Genomic DNA, 24,610 nt, shown 5'->3' with positions numbered 1-24,610 from the left:
GTCATTAAAAAAAAAATTGGGGGTCGTTCTGACAGATATTCTTTAAAGCTTTATGGATTTACCTATTATTTCTACAATAATATAGTTAAGATCAAGGAGCCCTGGTAGCGTAGTGGATTATGGGCTGGTCTGCTAACCGCATGGTCAGCAGTTCAAATCTGTCAGCCTCAACTTGGGAAAAAGATGAAACTTTCTGCACCCATAGAGATTTACAGATTCGGAAACCCTATACAGGATTACTAGGAGTTGAATCCAAGTTGGTGGCACACAACCACCACCACCACCACAGTTAAATTAAGATCACTTTCTCCCTGTACACACTGTTCGCATGTATAAGGCTATTTGACGAGTGGAAGGAAATAAACAGAATTGTTAGAGGGCACATATTTTTAATTAGGTGGCAGGTTACAGAAGAGTTGGGGGTAAAGGCAAGTGAGTCCAGGAAGAAGAATAATTCAACAGAAGTCCTGGTCTGATACTTCCTATGTATTAGTCTAATTTCCCTTTCCTTGATGGTAATAGTTGTAACATACTATTTTTTTTATTTTCTCACAATAAATGCTATTCAGGAGTCCTGGTGTGGCGCTGTGGGTTAATGCGCCATTCTGTTGATTTACCTTTCTTTGGAATAGGCACAAACATGGATCTCTTCCAGTTGGTTGGGCAAGTATCTATCTTCCAAATTCCTTGGCATAAACAAGTGAGTACTTCTAGCAGTGCATCCACTTCTTGAAACATCTCAACTGATACACCATCAATTCCTGGAGACTTGTTTTAATCCAATGCCCTTGGTGCAGCTTGGACTTGTTCCTTCAGTACTATTAGTTCCAAATCATATAATCAATTCTTTCTGATAGTGACTCTAAGCATTCCTTCCATCGTCTGTTGATGTTGCTTGATGTCATTCAATATTTTGTCCATAGAATCCTTTAGTATTACAACTTGATGCTTGAATTTTTCCTTGAGAAATCCTGAATGTACTTGGGTCTTTGCACATTTCATTGTAATGACTTTGTCTTCCAAAGTCACCCTTTAAATAGCATTTCTTTCATCCAGCTTAATATCACTCCATTCAAGAGCCAGAGTCTTTTCTGACAACCATTTGGTCAGTCTTTTTCATTTTAATGATCTTTTGTTATCTTCATGTATCTATGGCATCTCACAAATTGTATGGTCTTAGGTCACTGGTGTTCAATGTATCAGATCTATTCTTGAGATAGTCTCTAAATTCAGGTGGGACATATTCAAAGTTGAACTTTGGCTCTAATGAACTTAACTTTCTTCTGCTTCAACTTCAAGTTGTATATGAGCAACTAATGATTTGGTTCCACAGTTGGTGCAGAGCCTTATTCTGACTGATGTTGAGCTTCTCCACAAATGTATTTTGATTTAATTCACGTGTATCCCATCTGGCAAGGTTCACACGAATAGCTGCAGTTTATGCTGTTGAAAAAAGGTTTTGGATTGTTGGTCACACATAATTCTATCACACCATCTCCAGAATAGTTTATATCACCATGGCCATGTTTCCAACTTGCACGTTTCAATCACTAGTAATTATCAACACATTTTGACTGCATGTTTGATTGGTTTCAACTGTGGAAGTTGGTAAAAAACCTTCAACTTCTTTGGCATTAGCAGTTGGTACATAAATTTGAGTAACTGCTCTTGCTTGTAGGCATATGGCTATTATCCTATCACTGGGGGCTTTGTATTTCAGGGTAGATCTTGACATGCTCTTTTATCAATGAATGTGATGCTATTCCTCTTCAATTTGTCATTTTGGCATAGCAGACCATGATTATCTTGATTCCAAATTGCCAGTACCAGTCCATTTCTATCTTCAAATTGTCCATTTCATTTTTGACAACTTTCACCTTTCCTAGTTTCATCCCTCATACATTCCATGCTCCATTATTGCAGCTATTGGATGTTTGCCGCTATTTCTTCTCATTTTGAGTCATGCCACAGAAAGCCTGGCATCTACCGGAAGGGCTTCAGTGTGTGCTGCTGAAAGAGCGTCCGGGCACCTGCTACACTAGGGCCAATCTGAGAGCTTCCCAGGATAGGCTCTGGAAGAAACTAAGGACAACATAGTGAATTATAACAAATCAGGGTTTCTCACAAAAAAGGTGAGTTTGTCTCAAATTCTCTACTCAGATAATAACTGCAATAAAATAGATCTGTGTTGCCCAATGTGTGCCTCCTGGGCCCCAAACCACCTGGGCTAATTGTTAAGACTGTAGTTGGAGAACATTTAGGGCAGAGACCGAGCATTTGTTTGCCTTTTAAAATAAACTCCCTGATTATTCTCACATATATTCATGTTCGAGAGCCACTGCCCTAGATCTATACAAACTACAATAAACACAAGTTATTGCCTGCTAAAATCAGAGTAGACAATGCTTCTTTTCTAGAATCTTAAACGTATCTGTGGTGTACAGAATTCTTTAATGTCTCTTCTAGCCACGAAGAGCAGTATGGTACGCACTGGACTGTTTGAGTCTACCAGCTGCTCTGTGGAAGAAAGATGAGGTTTTCTGCTCTCGCAAAGATGTACAGCCTCAGAAATCCTATAAAGGGTCATTATGACTAATTATCTGGTAGTGTAGTGGTTGCCAGTCAGGCTGCCAACCTCAAGGTCAGAAGTTTGAAACTACCAGCAGCTCCACGGGAGAAAGATGAGGCTTTCTGCTCCCGTAAAGATTTACAGCCTCAGAAACCCTATGCTAGGCAGTGTTGGTATGAGTCAGAACCAACTCCATGGCACATAACCACCACTACCATGACAACTTCTAGCCATAGTCTTTAAACTCCCATCAAACAATATTTTGACCTTGATAGGTTTGGGTAAAAGAAGGTGGGAGAAGACGCTGACAGATTATAAGGTTCAGCGGTGAGTGGTTAACATTGTTAGCTGTGATTGTAAAAACCTGGTACTCTAACATGTATAAATTGAGCAATTTCAGAAGCAGCAATCAGGGGCTCTCACTAGCAGTGAAGAAGAAAAGCCAGGAGTGGAGCACATCTTTTTGGATTCAGAGATCCCAGTGCACTGAACTTCGCTGACCCAGGGACAGAAAACTGTGACACTGGAGGAATGAAAGAGGAGCAGCAGCAGCAGCAGAACCAGAACCAGAACCAGAAGCAAAAGCCAGAGCACAAGACAGAACTGTGGGATACCCAGCTCACAGAACAAATAAAGCTGATTGGGCAGGAGGCTTGCTTGCAGGGTGGGACGTCTCCAGGCACTTAATTGGGGAACCTAGGTATGTTAACCCATGGAACTATGCCCTTGGTATGCCATTCACATTGAGGGTTATGGTGGAGTGGTGTGTCCTGTGGACATTTATCAGCAGCCCTAAAAGACCTTTGTGTCATTGACTAGGTAGAAAAAGGCTTGCCTGTGGGCATGGCTGTCCTGACTACAACAACTGTGCCCTGAGCATTTCTGGCCATGCAAACATCCCTAGTAAACCTGTAACTGTAAGCATAGTGTCTGAGTTAGGAAATACTGACCTTAGATGACAAGTATAAAGTGTTGTTGGAGGATGTTTGGTGTCTTGTTTGTTTTTTTTTTGTTTTTTTTTTTGCTGGCCCTTGAGTGCCCACTAAGACCCAAGGCACATTATTTATGCCCTCTCTGCCTTGTTACATTAAACACACACACACACACACACACACACACACACACACAAAAGCTACATGCAGTAGATTGTAGAAATAAATTTTAAAAAAGAAGAGACACATTAGGTACACTCCCAGCCACACCAATGCTGCTAAGGTCAAAGATGCATCACAACTGGATTCTCATTAAATAGACCCCAAACCGAGCCGGCAGCAAAGAAATTATAATCAATTTCCTGTGTTGCTATTAGGAACCTGAATAACAAACTCAGAAAAAGCCACTTAGCCTTGGTAGGAAAATCCCAGAGCAAAGATCGGAAGTTGCAACATATGCCCTAACTTTCTGATGGTCTCTTTGTCTATGTGCGAGTGCAAGCAGGCTGGCAGGGTCTGGCTGGCTGCAGGGGCAAAGGACCCTGGGTTAATTTACCACACTGTGCCCCGGACAGTTAAAAGGAAAAACTGTCTTGTCTTGCAGTATCACCAGCAATTCTTCATCACTGGTGTCTTATAACCAAATAATTAATCCACAGCGAGGGCTGGACTAGCTAGCAGGCAGTACAGTGGAATGGATGAGTAGCCGGTGGCACACATGCAGGCAACAGGGTAATTCAGCAGACCACAGTGTGGCCACAGTTGGTTCCACATGGACAGTCCTTTCCTTCACATGCTGCAGAACGTGAACTTCGCCACACTTCAAAGTGAGACTCCAGACTGGTGGACTCCAGGCCAGTGGGCCCACTATGTCTGTGTGGTACCTTTGTTTTTGTAACTTTTTAAAAACTGAAATTACTGTTAACATTTTTAAATGAGAAGAATTCATAACAAAATCCAGATCTCCAACTTTTCTGAATGAACCAGGGCTCACATACCTATAGGGTCATAATATGCTAGAGTAGAGATGTACATGGGGTCCTGCTTCACCACATTCCACCTCCCCCTCTCCCTTCATTCCACTGTTGTTGTTAACTGCCATTGAGTCGGTTCTGGATCATAGCAACCCTGTATACAGTTTCCAAGGAGCAGGTGGTGGGTTTGAACTGTCGACCCTGTGGTTCGCAATCCAGTACTGCCGCTACAGCACCATGCTGTTGCTGTTAGGTGCTGTAGAGTCGGTTCCAACTCATAGTGACCTTAAGCACAACAGAATGAAACACTGCCTAGTCTTGTGCCATCCTCACAATTGTTGTTAAGCTTGAGCCCACTGCTGCTGCCACTGTGCCAATCCATATCTTTGAGGGTCTTCCTAACCAATACTGACCAATAATCTGATCTGCTTGACTCAGTCATGTCACGGCTGGCTCCTGAGGGCACCTGATTAGCTACTCTTGCTATAAAAAGGTTAGGAATAGATTGCTCCTCTCCTCACTCTGAGGTAACTTGCCATATAAACAATGACACTGAATTCTCTACAATGAGGTTCAAGCAGCACCTTACACAACACATACAACTGGTACCTGGACAAAGACAAGGGGCTCCGCTTTGCACATGAAGGGACTACACAACCTTCTTCCAGGACAACATTCATTAGAAGGGGAAGAGAACCATGCTCTGCCTAATGCCTGTCTATGAAGCACTACGCTGGGCATTTTTCACTTGTGCTATTTACTTCCCCCCTTTTTATACAAAACTAAGAAATTGAGCAGTAGGGTTACAGGTAAAAGAAGTTTTCAGGATCAAAAGCCCAAATTTTAGTGGAAAGAAGAATTTAATGTTTAGGGCTACCCTAAGCTTTCATGCTGACAGGCACAAAAAGGGCTGATAAGATATGGACCTTGCCTTTGAGGCGTTTTGCAATAACTGTTTTTTAACTAGTGTCGCTGAAAACTTTCCTAAAATATTTAAGTTCATTTTGTACCTTGGTAAGTACAGTGTGGCGCTGGATGATAAGCAATGGACTTGTTAACCCTAAGGCTGGTGGTTCAAACCTACAAGCTGCTTCTTGGAAACCCTATACCTGGGTTGCTATGAGTCAGAACTGACTCCACAGCACTTTCAGTAGCAATCAATACAAGGCATTCTCTCTTTACTGATTTGTAATACAGCAAAGCCATATTAGAGTCACCACTGGAAAGAATAATCATTACATCATTACAAAGATGCGTGTGTGTGTATATACAATTTCATTTGAAGAACATATGTGAGGTCTCAGACATAGTCCTCATTTTTTCTCAGCCATTCTATCCTCCTGAGGCAGACTTTTGTTGGAAGCCAAAGGAGGTAATAAGGGGATTTGCTTTGTGTGTTTGTCTAAAGACCAGTACCAGTGATTTATTGCTAGTAAGACAAAGGGTCACATTAAAAATGGTCTCTGCATTTAGATTCAAGATAAAATAAGTCTCAGAACCCAGAGGCTATGTCTCCAAAGGATCCTGAGTAACTTGAAAGAAACACAAAAATTTTCTGAGCTCTGCAGTCTTATACTTAAAGGTCAAAACAGACGTTAGATGATTTAGGAAAGAGCGAATTTAATGTTACTAGATATAGATTATAAGAAGCCCAAATCCCAGCAATAGGGATCTAGCTTAAAATACGGTCTATTATTAAAATAACTATAGCCTAATCAGTCCTGGTATGGCACTGAAGGGTATGCACTGGACTGTTAACCACAACGATGGCAATTCAAAACTACCAGGTGTTCCTGGGAAACCCTATACAGGGTAGCTGAATCAGAACCCACTCAAAAGCACAACAGTAACAATCATTCTTTAGAGTCCTGGGGAGGCGCCGAAGGATAGCCACTAAACTGGGAACCACAAGGCTGGCAATTCAAACCACTAACCACTCTCAGAAACCCCATGGAGGGCCACTGTGAGTCAGAACCAACTCAACAACACAAGAAGAATCATTCTTCAAGTTGTCAAAAGTAATTTGGGTACAACTGAGATCCTGCCCTTCTAAGGGAGAGTTACTCAGATTATTCAAAGAGACAGAATTTTAGTTCCTAAAGTACTAGGCTTTAATGTGTTGTTGTTGTTATTAGGTGCCATCCAATAAATTTAGACGCCTGGTGACCCCATGTGTGCAGAACAGAACTGCTTCCTGAGTTTTCAAGGCTGTGACTCTTCCAAAGCAGACCTCCAAGCCAGTCTTGCAAAGCATTTCTGAGTGGGTCTGAAGGTCCAACTTCTTGGCTATTTGAGTGCTTAACCATTTGTGCTGAGGGACTCCTTGTTTTTTTCTGGCCCACAAAGAATTGACCATATAATAATCCCCTGATTAAGGAGGCAACCAAGATGTCAAGGCTCAATCTCTAGGCAGGTAACTAACACATTGCTTAGAATGCTGCAGGAAAAAAACACACCTGTTATCTTTCCAAATAACTCAGTCCTCCTTCTCTCAGGGCCATGACTAAAGCTTTCTAAGCAGGACTGCTGTGAATCAGTTTTTTCCAGTCCAGGGTTGCTCAATCTCAACAGAATGCCATTTGGGCCCGATAATTCTGGGCACTGTAGATGTTTAGCAGCATCTCTGGCCTCCACTCACTAGATAACAGTAACAAGCCCCTCCAGCTATGAGAACCAACAGTGTCCAGACATCAATACCAAATGTTCCCTGGAGGAGAGAGGGAGGGTAAGACACAAAAATCACCTTTTATTTAGAACCACTGTTCTAGTCAAATTATATCAATTAGTACAGAAGAATGCTCCATTCAGTCTTATAACCCAACTGCCTCATAGGTATCCCCAACCACTCTAGGCAAAACTGATGGCACAATGTACCACCTAAAGCAAAGAATGCGGTATGTCAAAACCCTTCAAAAGTACTGAACCTGATGACCGCCAAGTCAGGTAAGTCCAGGGGCTAGTTCTCCCCAATTCCCCAGGCCTTTTAGTGACATGGTTTGAGAGTAGCAGCATGACGTGGTCCTCCAAGGTCAAGCAAGGCTGTGGTGATATGATTTTAGCATGACTGGTGAAAGATCTACCCATGCATGGGTCATAAGCCCAAAACTTTATGAGGAGTGGTTACATTTTCTGTTTTGGCTGGCAGCCTGTCCCAGACTATCCTGCCTCCCCATGGAACTTCAGACCACACCTGGGGGGGGGTGGCGATCACTGGGATCCACACCACCATCTGGGGGATCACCAGGGATTTCCAAACCCTTGTTGAGGACCACATTTAACAATCTGGGCAGACTAAGACCATGAGTTATGGTTTCATGGGAGCTCCTGGTTAAGCAAGAAAACCAAACAATAATAAATACTCTCGCCTTCTTGATGCAATACTCAAACAAGGAACTGTTTCACATGCAACACAGAACCAGCAGACCGTAAGGAAAAGGCATTGCATCACACTCCATTCTCAAAACATGTCTCCCTCTCCCCAGAGATACACACACGGCGTTCTGCCACTGCCTCTCCTCTTTCTTTTAGTTGGAAGAACAAGCTAGGTCAAGCAAGTCACCTCCCAGAACTGAATCACCGTTTCCAGCACCAGCACCAGCAGCCACTTGTATGGTCCAACATGCAAGTCCAGTTGAGCCCTGCCCAGAGACACAATGGCTCGGAGAGGCACAGGTATGACTGCTACAGTCAACATTCAGGGCTATTTCCACCCACTACTGCTATAAATTAGTAACACAGAGAGTCAAGAAGCGCTACGGTATGAGGGTTTAAATAAGCCAAAATTCTTGTTTTCCTGGACTAAAACTTACCTTAAGGAAAAGGGGTGGGAGGGGGTGGATCATACTCATGGGCTATCACTGCAGGAAGTGATTGTTTTCTTTGGCTCCATTCTGGATTAGAGTTTCAAAATCAGCAGATACATTCCTCTTTCCCACTAAATCCACTGATTTCTCTTTGCTTTGATAACAAGAATGTGATGAAAAACAAGTCACATTCTTTTTAAAAAGAAGCTTCTTTCAACAGGTGGCTGGATGTCCAAATAATGCATCTGAAAGGATTTGAGTAAAAAACCACCTTCTCTGGCCTCTAAAGGAGCTCTGGTAGCGTAGTGGTTACGAATCAGGCTGCTAACCTCAGAGTCAGCAATTCGAAACTACCAGCTGTTCCACAGGAGAAAGATGAGGCTTTCTGCTCCCATAAAGATTTACAGCCTCGGAAACTCTGTACAGGGTCGCTATGAGTCGGAACTGACTCCACGGCACATAACAATAACTGAGCTCTAGGAGACTAAAGAGAACTGAGGTGCTGTGTGGAACTACCACTTAAAAGACTTTTACAAATCAGTTCACTTAAGGATTCAGGCCTCAAGCTTTGGTAGTTCAAACAATGAATGTCACCTTAGCGTTTGCTGCACCATACAGCCAGGTCCCTTCCAAGTAGGGTTTAGCTAAATTTGTCCTGAACCCAGGGCAAATTAAGTGTATCACTTTTATAAGGCTTTTCTCACCATAGTCTTGTAACTCCCACCAAATGCCTTGGTGAGGCTATGCAAATAAGGTGTTTAAGGCTCAACAAGGAGATTGGAAAGTTTGCTAATAATGCAAATAAAGTACATGGAACCCTAACAAGGGGATTGGTCATTTTGTCATTCCACTACAGTTCAAATGAGCCATCCCAGAAGTAGACAGGGGGGACCTCACAACAAATAAGAAGAAGAGATGGGAGAGTGCATCCTTTGGATCCCGAGTTCCTTTGCTGAGAACCTCATAGATCCAGGAGGCAGAGAGAGAGAGAGCTGTAACAGCAGAGATGGGCCAAGACTGCGGAAGCAGTGCCTTAGTAATAGTGGCAGCAGAACTAGGTGACCAGCTTATGGAGTAGTAGTTACAGTAGACTTGCCAACCCATGGAGCAAGAGACCTGAGTGCCTTTGGACAGGAGACTTCCTAGAAGAATGGGGTGCTGCTGGGCACTTATCAAGGAGCTGCGCAGCTTTGTAGCAATTGCCCAAACAGGGCAGAGGTCAGCATGAGGGACTCAGGAATTGAGGAAGAGGGCTAACCAAAGAACTGTACCCTGAGTCATTCCTGATCCTGAATTGTAACTTGTTGTTATTGTTGTTAGGTGCCATTGAGTCGGTACCACCTCATAGTGACCCTATGCACACCAGAACGAAACACTGCCTGATCCTGGGCCAACCTCACAATTGTTGCCACACTTGAGCCCACTGATGCTGTCACTTTGCCAATCCATCTCGCTGGGTGTCTTCCTCTTTTTCTCTGACCCTCCACCTTACCAAACATGGTATCCTTCTCCAGCGACTGGTCCCTCCTGACAATAGTCCCAAAGTATGAGAGATGAAGTTTGGCCATCCTAGCCTCTAAGGAGCACTCTGGCTGTACTTCTTCCAACACAGATGTTTGTTCTTTGGGCAGCCCATGGCACTTTTTTTTTTTAATTAATTTTTTATTAATGTTTTATTGTGAATTCTGTGATAGTTTCCATGGGAGAACATTAGTTTTACACCCATATGTCATTTCATTGCCATGGTTACAATCCCCTCCATGCATCATCAACCAACCAAAGGATATACCCTGCAAGACTGCCCCCGCCACCCACCCCTTGTCAGCACACAGCCCCTCTCCCTCTCTGGGTCTAAAGTCCCCAGCTGCTCCATCTCTCCACCTCATAGTCTCTGCCTCTATAGCCTGTGGTTTAAATTCTCCTCTGGTCTTCCTTATTCACTGTCCAGCTTTCACATGCTTATGAAGTTATTGAAAATACCATGGCTTGGGTCAGGTGCACCTTAGTCCTCAAGCTGATTATCTTTGCTCTTCAACACTTTAAAAAGGTCTTGTGCAGCAAATTTGCCTAATGCAATACATCATTTGATTTCTTGAATGCTGCTTCCTTGAGTGTTGATGGTTGATTCAAGAAGAATGAAGTCCTTGACAACTTCAATCGTTTCTCTGTTGATCAGAATGTTGTTTATTGATCTAGTGGTGAGGATTTTTGTTTTCTTTACATTGAGATGCAATCCACAGTAAAGACTGTGCTCTTTGATCTTCATCAGTAAATATTTTAAGTCCTCCTCACTTTCAGCAAGCAAGGTTATATCATCTGCATATCGCAGGCTGTTAATGAGTCTTCCTCCAATCCTGATACCAGGTTTTTCTTCATAGAACCCAGCTTCTCGGATTTGCTCAACATACAGGTTGACCAAGTAACTTTTTACTTCCCTAATAAACTCCATAATCATGACACTAGACTCAGAGATCTGTGAGGCCATCACTTAACCAAGCAGAGAGTGGCATGGGAGGGACACTCATTCCTGTGTCAGAACTGGTAAAAAGATTAGAGAGATATGCAGATACCACACCAAATAGCTACAACAGCAAGATGATACTAAATACCGGAGGACTTGGAATGCAATCCCACCACTGGCTTGTGTCAGCTGTGTAATCTTGAACAGATAACTTGAGTTTTGTCTTTCCTCTGGTCGTGTAGTAGTTATGAATCAGGCTGTTAACCTCAGGATCAGCAGTTCGAAACTACCAGCTGTTCATCGGGAGAAAGATGAGGCTTTCTGCTCCCATAAAGATCTACAGCCTTGGGAACACTATACAGGGTTGCTATGAGTCACAACCAATTCCACGGCACATAACAAGAGCACCAACAACCATAAAAAGGAGACCAAACCTCCTACTCATCATAGGTGAATGTCATAACAAAATAATACACATCCCAGGTAAACACTGGCTAACATTCAGCAGTTTAGAGATTTCACTAGTTGATCATTGTCTCCCACTCTGCAACTATCACCATATCTTGTCAGTACCCTCCTTGTGAGATCCTGAGACCACTTAATACATCCAGGGAATAATTTGGGTCCAACATTCCCACTGCCCCCATCACAGTCAGCATCAGACCAAGCAAAGACTTGTAGGTATGGTTCCCAAATAGTCCTTTAGGCCAGAAGTTGGCCCCCTATGTCTCTTTCAAACATGGACAAAGAACACTGCCTGAGAAGGTCCCAGAGTCACCCAGTTTTGTTGGAGGCTAGCTACTCATTTCTAATTGTTGTGTTGTTAAGTGCCATCGAGTTGGTTCCGACTCATAGTGACCCCTTACAAGGTTTCTGAGGAACGGCTGGTGAGCTTGAATCGCCAATTTTGCAGTTCAAACTGACCTTGGCAGTCCAGAGCATTAACCCACAGTGCCAAACCAGGACTCCCTCATTTCTCCCCCAGACTGTCCACACCAATGAGGTGGGATTGATCCCTGATACTTGTTGATCCCTGATACTCGTTGCTAGTATTAGGGATCAATCCACCTCATTGGTGTGGATAATCTGGAGGGAGAATGGGTCCCTCCAGCAGACAAAGGCAACAATCTGGAGGGAAAATGGTGCAAAGTGTAAATTATTGACTCAATGGATCTAGCCTGTATTCCATCAATTAGAACTGCCACCAACTGGTCCTTCCACACACCTACAGCAACAACTGATCCTTATTATGTAAAGGTGACGTGCAGAAGGCTCTCTCTTCACAACTTGGGACCCCTGCAGCACCCTGTTCCCCTCTAATGTCACTTATATGTTCCACTCGTCTGTACCCTTATCCTACTCCCTTACGTAACTATAAAAGGGCAGGGATCGTTTCTGTATCTTTGTATCCACAATGTACTTTGAATTGAACAGGGGCACAGTACTTTTCAGATGGCAGCGTGCTGACCAAGTGAATCCTCCAGCATTCCCAAATCACCACCTCCTGAATCAAATGTGAAATCGAATTCACTCCAATTAGCAGACTCAATACATTCTGTTGCAATCTTGTTCTCTGAATATCAGTAATCCATCTGTTAGCTATACATGAATTGTTTAACCTGAAAACCTACTCTCTGATCCAATCAGAAAAAAATGACAGGGTGTTGTTACCCTAGCATGCTCAACGGGAGCAGGATGATGCTTTCTACTCCCGCAAAGACATATAGCCTCAAAAACCCTACACGGGGTTGCTGAGTTAGAACTGACTCGATGGCACTTAACAGCAAGCATGCTCAAAAGGTGCCCTAGTGGCACAGTGGTTAAGTGCTCAGCTACTACCCAAAAGGCTGGTGGTTCAAGCCCATCAGCTGCTCCACAGGCAAATGATGTGGCAGTCTGCTTCCATAAAGACTTAGAACCTTAGAATCCTTACAGGGCAGTTCGGCTTTGTCATAAAGGGTTGCTATGAATAGGAATGGACTTGATAGCAATGGATGATAATAGTAGTAGTATGCTTAATTGTGTGTTCTATCTAAAATTTGGTACTCAGTTTCCCCACCCAAAAAGTTCACCAAGTGACTCTCTTCTTTTGAATGCAAGTTCTTCTCAATAGAAAATGATTGTTCTTTAGTCAGCACCGTAGTAATTTCCAGACAGCTGGCTAACTGGTATTTTCAAAAAAAGCTAATACATCCTACGATCTATTTTTGCCCTGTACAGATATTAAAGTCATGCCATACTTATTGTTAGCTTGAATGGCCTTATGACTTTCTTCCTTCTCTGTGACTATGAAGGACACCAACACTTGATGGACCAGGGTCCTTGTCTTGCCTCAAGCACAACCAATACTGTGGCTCATAGATAGCAGTCTTCCTTCTCATCAGCAGGAAAAAACAAAAACAGCACTCCTAACCTGATCTGTCTGCAATGCTTTTTCCCCAGCTCATATATCCTGTAAACTACTCATCCTTCAAGAATCAGATTAGTTATCACTTTCTCAAGAAAGCCTTCCTTGTCCACCCCCCCCACCCCCACCCCCGCTCTTAGCCTGACTTAGGTACTTTTCCCCTCTGCTGTCCTCCTTGTTTTTAGATATTGACTGATAGCGACCCTCCAAGGAAGCTTCAAAAAGTTGCTGGAAAAATAGGATTAAAAGAGAATAGAGGGGACCAACTGTTACAATAAGAACAAGCATGTTGCTTGCCCAGGAGACATCAAGGCAAGTGGTCGGGTCCCCTCAGAGCAAACCCCTTCCAAGACTAAGACTCAATGAGAATACACACTCTGACTGGTGACCACGTTCATCACCGATAAGGGGAAGTGAGGGAAAAACAGCAATGAAGCGGCGAGCTAAGCACTACAACCTTCAATAGACTCCTGTGAACCCAGGTGGTGACCTGGCTGGCCAGCAGTGTGGCAAGACCTGGGGACTCTTGGGCCCAGAGTCAGTGACACAGCCACAAAGGACTAGATTAAAGAGTGAAGTGTCCAGCTGATAAGGAGAAAGGGCATATGCACAAGAACACCCACACCTACAGATAATACCCACTTGTCCTAGCTTCAATGACTGGATAACCAGAGCTCAACTAGAAGAAGAAAGAGGAGGGGAAAAAAAGAGTAATTTGATACAATTTGATGAACTTGACCTACACCTATGGATGCAGTAGCTTAAAAGAGGGAACAAATCTTTTTCCCACCCCTCCATACACAGAGTAGACAGGGATGGGCAACTTGGGCATTGACTACCCAAAATGGGAGGGACTTCAAAGGCAAGAAGTGACTGGCTTACAAGCTTTCAAGAGGGAATCTAGATCCAGAGGGCATGGAGGAAGGTAGAATCTCCACTGAGTAGTATCTAATATGTCTGGGCAGGGCTGGTGAAAGGAAATGCGAATAGTTCTCTGGTGATACAATAGTGAATAACTGTTATCAGGATTGATTGAGAGGGTTGGAAATGTAAAGGTAGACATTTTGTAGCAAGAAGGGGAGTGACTGACTGCAGTCTAGTAGCGGAGATCCCTGGAACCATCAGGGGAAAAGTGCGGAGAGCGGGACCCTACCCAGAAAAGCAGTGATGCCAGAGATGGAAGCAGAGACAATGATGTGGAGAGATGAAGCAGCTGGGGACTTCAGACCCAGAGAGGGAGAGGGGCTGTGTGCTGATGACCAGGGGGCAGACTTGCAGGATATATATACACTGTGGTTGGTTGATGATGGATGGAGGGGATTGTAACCATGGTAATGAAATGATATACGATAGGATAAATGTAAAACTAATGTTCTCCCATGTAAACTATCACATAATTCACAATAAAACATTAAAAAAAAAGAGAGAGAGAACAGAACTATTTCACAAACTTTCTGAAGCTCACTTGTATGTACAAACACAAGGAAGCACTGCCCGGGCCTGAACCATCCTCACATTCGTTGCTATGTTTGAACCCACCACTACAGCCATGGTGCCAATCCATTTCATTAACAGTCTTCATGATTTTCACTGACACACTACTGTATCAAGAATGATGTTCTTCTCCAGGGACTGATCCCTCCTGATAACGCGTCTAAAGCACATGAAAAAAAAAAGTTCCATTGTAGTTCTTTCCAAGGAGCATTCTGACTATGCTTCTTACAAGACAAATTTGTTTATTCTTCTGGAAGTCCGTGGTATATTTAATATTCTTCACCAACACCATAACTCAAATAAATATTCTTTAGTCTTCCTTATTCATTGTCTAGCTTTTGTATGCAGATGAAGTGACTGATAATATCACAGCTTAGGTCAGGCACAGCTTAGTTCTCAAAGTGGCATCTTAGCTTTTTAAAACTCTTTAAAGAAGTCTTCTGCAGTAGATCTGCCCAATGCAATGTCATTTCATTCTTGACTGCTGCTTCCATGAGTGTTGACTGTGGATCCAAATAAAATGAAATCCTTGACAACTTCACTCTTTTCTCAAGAGGATTTTATTTTTTTTTTTTAATATTGAAGTATAATCCACAGGGTCACTATGAGTCGGTGCCACCTTGATGGCACCTAACGACAACAACATAATCCATACTGAAGACTATAAAGTCTTTGCTTTTCATCAGCAAGTCCTCTCCACTTTCAGCAAGTAAAGTTGTGTCACCTGCATATCACAGGTTGTTTATGAGTCTTTCTCCAATCCTGATGCAATGTTTTCTTTCACATAGTCCTGCCTCTTGTATTATTTGCTCAACACACAGATTGTATAGGGCCCTAGTGTAGCACTATAGTATAAGCATTGGACTGATAACTGCAAGGTCAGCAGTTCAAACCTACCAGTCATTCTCAGAAACCCTACAACACAGGGTCATATGAGTCGGAATCAACTCATTGACACACAACGACTACACCAAATTGTATGAGTATGAAGAAAGGACACAACCCTGACACATACTTTTCCTGATTTCAAACCAGTGTGCCCATGTTCTCTTCAAAGGACTGCCTTTTGGTCTATGCACGTGTTCCACATAAACAAAATTAAGTATTCTGGCATTCTCATTCCTTATCATAATACATTATGATCCCCACAGCCAATTGCCTTTGCACAGTCAATAAAACACAGGTAAATATTTTTCTAGCATTCTCTGCTTTCAGCCAAGATCCATCTAACATTAGCAACAATGTTCCACATCCTCTTCTGAATTCTGCTTGGATTTCTGGCAATCGATGATCTATTTCCTAGTTATCCCCTGGCTTGTTCTGACTGATACTGAATTTCTTTCCATAGATGTAGTCAATTTGACTCCTGTGTATTTTATCTAGCAAGATCCATGTATGTTTTCACCATTTATGTTGTTGAAAAAACGTTTCTGCAATGAATAAATCATAGGTCTTGCAAAGTTCTATCAAATGGTTCCCAATGCCGTTTCTATCACCAAGTCCGTATTTTCCAACTACCTATCCTTTGTTTGAAGTCCTGGTGTGGCACTGTGGGCTAATGTGCTGGACTGCAAAGTCGGTTTGAACCGCAAGGTCAGTGGTTCAAGCTCACCAGCTGCTCCACGGAAACCCTATACAGAGTCGCTATGGGTCAGAACCAACTCAATGGCACTTAGCAACAATCCTTTGTTTCCAACTTACACATGAGTCACCAGTAATTCTTAATGTATCTTGATTGAATGCTTGATCAATTTCGGACTGCATAAATTGGTACAAAAATCTTCAATTTCTTCTTTTTTGGCATTATTGATGTGTAAATTTGAATAATAGTGGTATTAACTGGTCTTCCATACGCTGTTGTTATTAAGTGCTGTAGAGTCGGTTCCAACTCACAGCAACTGAATAAGGTTTCCAAGGAGTTCCTGGTGAGTCTGAACCACCAACCTTATGGTTAGCAGACCAGTGCTCATCCTACAGTACCACACCAGGACTCCAGGTCTTCCTTACAGGCATATGGATATTATCCTATCACTGATAGTGTTGTCCTTCAAGATAGATAGTGAAACATTATTTTTGATGATGAACGTGATGACGATCCTACTCAATTTCTTGTTTCCAGCATAGTAGGCCTTATGATTGTCATATCCAAAATAGCTAATACCAGTCTATTTCGGCTTACTAATGCCTAGGATATAAATTTTTATGTATTACATTTCATTTGTGACAACTTCTAATTTCCCTAGATTCATACTTTGTACCTCCCACCTGCCCATTATTAATAGATATTTGCAGCCATCTCTCCTCCTTTTGAGTTGTGCCACATCAACAAATGAAGCTACCAAAAGCTTTATTCCATTCATGTCATTAAGGTAGACTCTACTTTTAGGACGCAGCTCTTCCCCAGTAATAATTTGAGTGCCTTATAACCAAAGCAGAGTCCTGGCATGGTGCACTAGATGGCAAGGTCAGTTTGAAATTGAAAGGTCGGCAGTTCAAACTCACCAGTTGTACCTCAGAACCCTATACAGGGTTGCTATGTGTCGGAAACAACTCGGTGACATGTAACAACGACGACATAACCTAAGGGGCTCATCTTCCAGCACTACAGCGGACAAGGCTCTGATGCTATTCAGACTGTTTTCACTGGCCAGTTGTTTTAGAAGTAGACTGCTGGGTCCTTCTTTCTAGTCTGTTTTAGTTTCGAAGCTCCACTGAAACCCGTCCACCATAGGTTACCCAGTTATTTGAAATACCAGTGGCACAGCTTCCAGCGTCACAGCAACACTCAAGCCCCCACAGTGGACAAACTGACAGATGAGTCCTTGATTAATTATTTTCATGCTACTAAACCCTGGAGGGTCCTGGTATGGTGCTATGGGCTAATGCGCCTGACTGCAAAGTCGGTTTGAACTACAAGGTCAGTGGTTCAAACTCACCAGCAGCTCTCTGGAAACCCTATACAGGGTTGCTATGAGTCGGAACCAACTCGGCAGCACTTAACAACAACAACAAACCCTGGGGTCTTGGTGTGGCAATGTACTGCCAAGTCATTATGAACTGCAAAGTTGGTGGTTGAAACCCAATAGTTGCTCCTCAGAAATGCTATACAGGGTTGCTATGAGTTAGACCAGACTCAACAGCACTTAACCACAAACCCTAGTGAGTCCTGGTGTGGCACTGTAGGATAAACACTGGAAATGACAATTCAAACCCACCAGCCAGTCTTTGGAAACCATATACAGGGACACTATGAATTGAAATCAACTTAACACTTAACAACAACAAACCCTGGGGACCAGAGACTCTCAGAGTATGGTCAGAAACTACCTGGTCAGAATCACCACCTGCGGACTTACTAGAAACGTGTATTCATGGGCTGCACCTAGACATACAGAATCTATATTTTAATAAGCCCCAACCCCAGATGATTTCTGTTTATTTTGAAATTACTGCATTAGAATGTGAGCTGCTTGGAAAGAAGGACTGTGCTTTATTTATCTCTGCCTCCTTTGTGGCTGGCACACAGTAAAGGGTCAGGCTAGCCATGCAGTGGCATCCTTCAGTAGATGGGATTCTCTCAGAGTGAAATGCTAATGGGCACACAAAGAATTGAGTAGGGTCTTAGCTGATACCTGGCCAAGCCACAGACAATCTTCAGAAGGTATGTCCCGACAAAAAAAACATGAATCCTACTGCATGCTCACTAACATTGGGCAATGCAGTCTATTTATGGAGTGATCTTTACAGGAGCAGAAACCTCATCTTTCTGCCATGGAGCGGCTGGTAGATTCAAACTGCTGACCTTACAATTAGCGGTCCAACTCGTAACATAGTACACTATCAAAGCTCCTTGTTACGTGGATTACAAGGAGGCAAAAATATAAGCACATATACACACCATGTATGATAAAACCCAACAGTATATATATCTTGAAGGAGCTCTGGTAGCGTAATGGTTATGATTCAGGTTGCTAACCTCAAGGTCAGCAGTTTGAAACTACCAGACGCTCCATGGGAGAAAGATGAGGCTTTCTGCTCCCATAAAGATTTACCGCCTCAGAAAGACTAAAAAAGACACAACCATGAGTCACCTGACAGCACACAATCACCACCAATACCCAGTGGACACTGAAGAGGCCTGGTGGCATAGTGGTTTACGCATTCAAACCCATCAACAGTTCTGAGGGAGAAAGGCAAGGCTTTGTATTCAATAGATATTTACAGTCTCAGAAACCCTATGGAGCAGTTCTAGTCTGCCCTACAGAGTCACTATGAGTTGGAATCAACTCAACTGAAAGGGTCTGGGTGGATATTATATGCAGATCCTCAGGCTATGGGATGAACAGTACAGTGGTACAGCAAGAGACAAGCTCCCAGCTCAAAGTCAACGCAGAGTGGTATGCCCTAGACCACCGGCATGAGACTTCACTCCAGCTGTTGTGGGCTGTGATCCTCTATCCTTGCCACTTCTCCACAAAGGAACTGTATTCGAGCCGCCAGTTTGGTATACCCCTATAACAGGGGTATACCAAAGGTGTGTGCCAGGGTTGTATTCTTTCACCATACTTATTCAATCTGTATACTGAGCAAATAATTCAAAAAATTGGATTATATGAAGAATGTGGCATCAGAATTGGAGGAAGGCTCATTAACAACCTATGATATGCAGATGATACAGCCTTGCTTGCTGAAAGCAAAGAGAACTTAAAATACTTACTGATGAAGATCAAAGACCACAGCCTTCAATATGAGTTGCACCTCAATATAAAGAAAACAAAAATCTGCGCCATTGGACCAATAAATAACATTAAAGATAAATGGAGAAAAGACTGAAGTTGTCAAAGACTTCAATTTGCTCAGATTAACCATCAACACTCATGGAAGCAACAGTCAAGGAATCAAACAACATACTGCACTAGGCAAATCTGCTGCATAAGACCTCTTTAAAGTACATAGTAGGTTCCATGTTGGGCTGTTCAAGAGCAAAGATATCAGTTTGACAACTAAGGTGTGCCTGGCCCAAGTCATGGTATTTTTTTTTTCTTTCCCAAAACAGAATTCTATTTTTATTAATTGAAAAACAAAATCAAAGGTACACAGCGGGTGTTAAAGTACTGTGTGTTTTTTCTCTTTAGAGATGTGATGTACATGTTTTCTGGTCACTAATAAGACAGCAAGCATGGGCTAAAGTAGAGCCAGAAATAACCATTAAGGCTGTCTGTGACCTCCTCCACAGGCTGAGCTAGGCCAGGAACACCATTTCGGTAGGAGAGACCTTGATGGGAAAAAGGATTTGTAGAGTACGTTTTTCCCCAAGTCGATCCCATCCCAGCAGACAATCTAGTGATCAGAAAGGGCTTTACAAAAACCTGCACAAACACATGTTACATGCTCTACAGAAAGGGTCCGTTACACTGGGTTTACTTCCAGCACAACGTAATCTGTCCCCTGGTGCCCAGGAAAACAGGACACAGCAATGATACAGGCAGCGATTTTGCTTTCACAGCACTAAAGAGTAAGCATGCAGCATGTAATACTTCGATCTTTAAAGTGGATCATGGACTTTCCAAGATCAGATCCACTAGTTGTGCCTGAATGTTCATCTATCAAAATGTTTGTTTTCAAAAATAATGCTTAGAAATAGTGGAGCTGTATTAGGGCCAGCAGAAGACACAGCGCTGAAAGGACTGCAAACAAATGCAAGATAGGGAGTGATTCTCACAGGCAGCTGTCAGTCCAAGGGCCGCTCGCAGTTGAATCCTTTGTTGACAGCTTCAGAAATCTCAAGATGGCCAGCTGCTTTGAATAGCACCCTTTGTAAACATGGCCTGTATACAGCTGGGCCACTGAGGCTGAACGGCTGAAAACTGACCCAAGTGAGAGCTGGGAATGCGCAGATGACTGCAGAGCTTGCTGGGATAGAGGGGATGTGATGGATGCTGTGGAAAGGGGCCCTGGGTGGGATGCTGGGCATGGGTTTGCTTCAGAGGTGTCTACTCTGGGAGATGTTCTAGGGTCACTGAATACAAAGAGTTTCAGGAGAAAGGTCCTGGCGGGGGGGGGTGGTCTGGTAATGTTCTTTTCAGAGCCATCAATACTTAACATGAATGAAGAGTAGCAGAAGAGAGCAACCGACTCAGACTTTCCAAGATGTATTCTCCTGTCAATATTAGCCTCTCCCAGTATAGTGGACTGTTTTATTTCCACAAGGATTCCAGTCTGGAGTGGGGAGCTAGTGCCACAGGTTGTTCTGGGAAGCTGGTATGGAAGACGATTTGCACAATGAAGTCACTACTAAACCACTGCTTAAGGCTGGTTCCCGGCCTTCTTTTTCTGCTCTATAGTCCAGAAACCTTCCTTTAAATGTCAGAAAATCCGCAAAGGTGAGCAGCATGTCGGATATGTCACCAGCCACTTCATCTTTATGGTGCTGCAATGTTGTCGTGAAAGCCACCATGTTAAATCCAGGAATCCATTCCAGCAGCTGGTCTTTGATGTACTTTTCTACCAAAGAAATACATTCATTAAAAATAGGTGTATAGGTGAGTTTATTTTCTTCTGTATCTTCAAACTCCTGGGAGTACTTGTCTATGAAATGTCTCTGTAGTGACTGGAACTCGTCATCCATGATAATGTCCTCTAAATATCCAACCACAGCATCAAATTCTGCATCAGAGGCAGAAGAGATGGATAGGGCGAAGCTCTCTTCCTCTAAGGCATCCATCACCGCTGGCCCATCAGCCTCCTACCCTGCCCATTGTTCGGACCCAGCCACCACTTCGCTCTGCACTGCTCCAATGGCATTGAGGGCATGACGGCTGGCCCGGAGGTGGCCTCGCCGCCAGGGCTGGTCTCAGATTTTTCCGGCTGCAGCCAGGCAGCTCTGCACACGCCATCTCCACCACGGGATCCCAGCATCAGTTACTCGTCATGGTATTTTTAATAACCTCATATGCATGTAAAAGTTTGACAATAAATAAAGAAGACAGTAGAAGAATTGATGCATTTGAGTTACAGTGTTGGGGAATAATATTAAGAGTACCACGAACTGCCAAAAGAACAAACAAATCTGTGTTGGAAGAAGTACAGCCAGAATGCTCCTTAGAAGCCAGGATGACCAGACTTTGTCGTTCATACTTCGGGCATATCATCAAGACGGACCAGCCCCTGGAGGGTAAAGTGGAGGGTCAGTGAAAACAAGGAAGACCCCAACGACATGTAATGGCACAGTGACGGCAGCATTGGGCTCAAGTGTAGCAACTACTGTGAGGTTGGTGCAACACAAGGCAGTGTTCCGTTCTGTTGTGAATAAGGTCACTATGAGTCAGTACCAACTGAGTCAGTACCCCTAACAACATGGCAGGGATGGAGAACATCCAGCCTGTGGGCAGTGTAAGACCCTTGAAATTATCTGGTCTTGCTTTGCCAAGGCAATTACAGTCTCATCCATCACACTGTTGTTAAGTGCTGTCAAGTCGGTTCCAACTCATAGTGACCCAGTACAGAGTTTCCCAAGAGTGGCTGGTGAGTTTGAACCACTGGCTCTGAAGCCCAAACCGACCTTGCAGTCCAGCGCATTATCCTGCAGTGCCACACTGGGATTCCAGCTATCACACTGTTGTTGTTAAGTGCCATCAAGTCGGTTCTAACCCATAGCAACCCTGTACAGTTTCCAAGGAGTGGCTGGTGAGTTTAAACCAACGACCTTGCAGTTCAAATCAACTTTGCAGTCTAGCGCATTAACCCACAGTGCCACACCAGGACTCCAGCTATCACACTGTTGTTGTTTTTAAGTGCCATCGAGTCAATTCTGACCCATAGCGACCCTGTATAGGGTTTTCAAGGAGCAGCTGGTGAGCTTGAACCGGCAATCCTGCAGTTCAAACGGCTTTGTAGTCTGGCATATTAACCCACAGTGTCACACCAGAATTCCCAGCTATCAAATTAGGGGTGAGTTAATCTAAATGTTCGACCAAATAAAGCAGGCTAATTTTTTTAAGTTGAAAATTTGTATGGTCCACGAATAAGTTTATAAATTTTGACAGAAAAAAGGTCCCCCACCCCTGCAGTATAGTATAGTTTTGCATCTTTTAGGGATGAGTAAATCAAAATTACAGATTAGTTTTTACAAAGCCTATTCTCTGTCAGTAGCGTAGTGGTTACGAATCGGGCTGCGAACCATAAGGTCAGCGGTTCGAAACTACCAGCCGCTCCGCGGGAGAAAGATGAGGCTTTCTACTCCCATAAGGATTTACACCCTCGGAAACCCTGTACAGGGTCGCTATGGGTCGGACCCGACTCGACGGCACTTAACAACAACAACAATTCTCTGTCAGACAAGGTGATAATGCTTTACAAATACCCTTTTGTAAAATCCTTCCCAAAACTCTTTGAGTGGGTGTAATTCTCTAATTCCAAAGGTAAACTTCAAGGCAGCCCATGATGGAACCACAAGTCTTTCTGGCTTCCCAGGCCTCCTCATCTCTTTCCGGCAGATTTCCTCTCCTTGTTTACTGACACAGCATGGGATGCTTCTTCTAGCCTTCTTCCAAAACTGCTCAAAATCCTCACCAAGGTTCCTCTGCCCATCCGTTAAAGGGATAGCCTTCCCTGGTGGGGACGGGGCTGCTCTCTATGGGACCACAGGCCTCTGCCTGTCAGCTGCATCAAAGGAATGTTCTCTGAAGATTACCAACAACAGTAAAAAGAGTGTCTGGAACTTTTCAGAGAAGTTTACTCTTAAGGAATATCAGGCAGTCCATGGGAGTTTTGCTTACCTAGCACTTTTCTAAGTATGAGATTAAACCAGCAGTCCTTAGCAGTTTCTCCCTAAAGCTTCTGAGTGGATCTCATCTGTGGTGTCTCCTCACTCAGGAACACGCAGTGGAAGGGGGTGTGTATCTGTATCCACCCCCTCTTACAGCTCAGTCCCTGCTGGTTACAGTTACACATTCCTATACAGACATGCCTCTCAGACCAAAGAGGGGGTAGGAGTGTCCAGCCCTCAGAAGCCCTGGAACAAATAGTTGGCAACAGCTGTGTTCTCAGCAGACAGCAGTTGGTCGGTTGCTACCGTTTTCTCATTTCACACTAGGTTACTGGCTGTAATTTAGTGCTTGTAGTTCACACAGAGATTCACAAAGCAACCAAGTCTCCGCCATAGGGGTCTGTTTGCTTTGGAAAATCAGTCAGTGAGGCCAAAGTATGGTTAATCCCACACCCCATCCCCCTGAAGTAGCCAGGGCACCCTTGTCTATACAGCCCCAACCTCATGCCCTTCCCATCAAAAGAGAGGACCCCCACCCCCACCCACCCAGAATCCCTTCAGAACAAGAAGGCTGTAACAAAAGCTCTGCCTACTAGCCAAATCAAAATGGAGGAGCAGGAATAAAAGGGGTTTTGATTAAGAATCCTACTCAAGTCTTTCCCCCTCCTCACCCCTTCCCCCCAGCTGTTTCCTCCACAAAGCTTCAGAAACGGTATCCTGGTATTGAATGGAAAATTAGAGCCAGACCACTCCAGGGAGACATCAGGGACAAGGGGGTGCTGTGAGCATGCTAACTCTAAAAGTACGGAGCAAATGGCAAACAAGAAGGGAACACTAAATGTTTGCCTGCTCTAGCTGACAAGACATTTTTCACAACCATCCCCTCCACCCAAAACAGCAGCATCACAACCAGCTCCCGCCCTCTTCCCTTCCCAAGTCTGCTCCACGAATTACCTGTCTAAGACCCAAAAGGAAAGGCATCCTGCAAGAGCATCGTCCACACTAACGTTTGGAACCAAGGGCCTTAAAAGTTAGTATCTGGTAAAGAGCATTTCCCCGGACAGAGCCGGTGCGCTCAGCAGTCCCAGCTAACTGCTCTTCCGTTGAAAAGAAGAGAAAGTAAACAGAGTCCCTGGGACTGAGCAGACACTGAACCCTCCTGCTCGCCTCACTACACCCTGCCACCCCCACTGCCTGGCTCCA

The 24,610-nt window shown here is 43.7% G+C and overlaps 1 protein-coding gene and 1 pseudogene across 1 annotated transcript in view; both read right to left on the bottom strand.

The window, feature by feature from the left end:
• The window catches only part of WBP1L (WW domain binding protein 1-like), an 85,104-nt gene that overhangs the window by 33,186 nt on the left and 27,308 nt on the right, over positions 1 to 24,610 (bottom strand). The window lies entirely within an intron of this gene.
• LOC102823494 lies at positions 20,873 to 21,364 on the bottom strand (annotated as a pseudogene).

The sequence above is a fragment of the Chrysochloris asiatica genome, unplaced genomic scaffold (genome assembly GCF_000296735.1).
Source record: "Chrysochloris asiatica unplaced genomic scaffold, ChrAsi1.0 scaffold00003, whole genome shotgun sequence".
NCBI classification, from domain to species: Eukaryota; Metazoa; Chordata; class Mammalia; order Afrosoricida; family Chrysochloridae; genus Chrysochloris; species Chrysochloris asiatica.
Note: the sequence above shows the minus strand (reverse complement) of the source record. Positions and strands in the feature narration are given on the sequence as shown.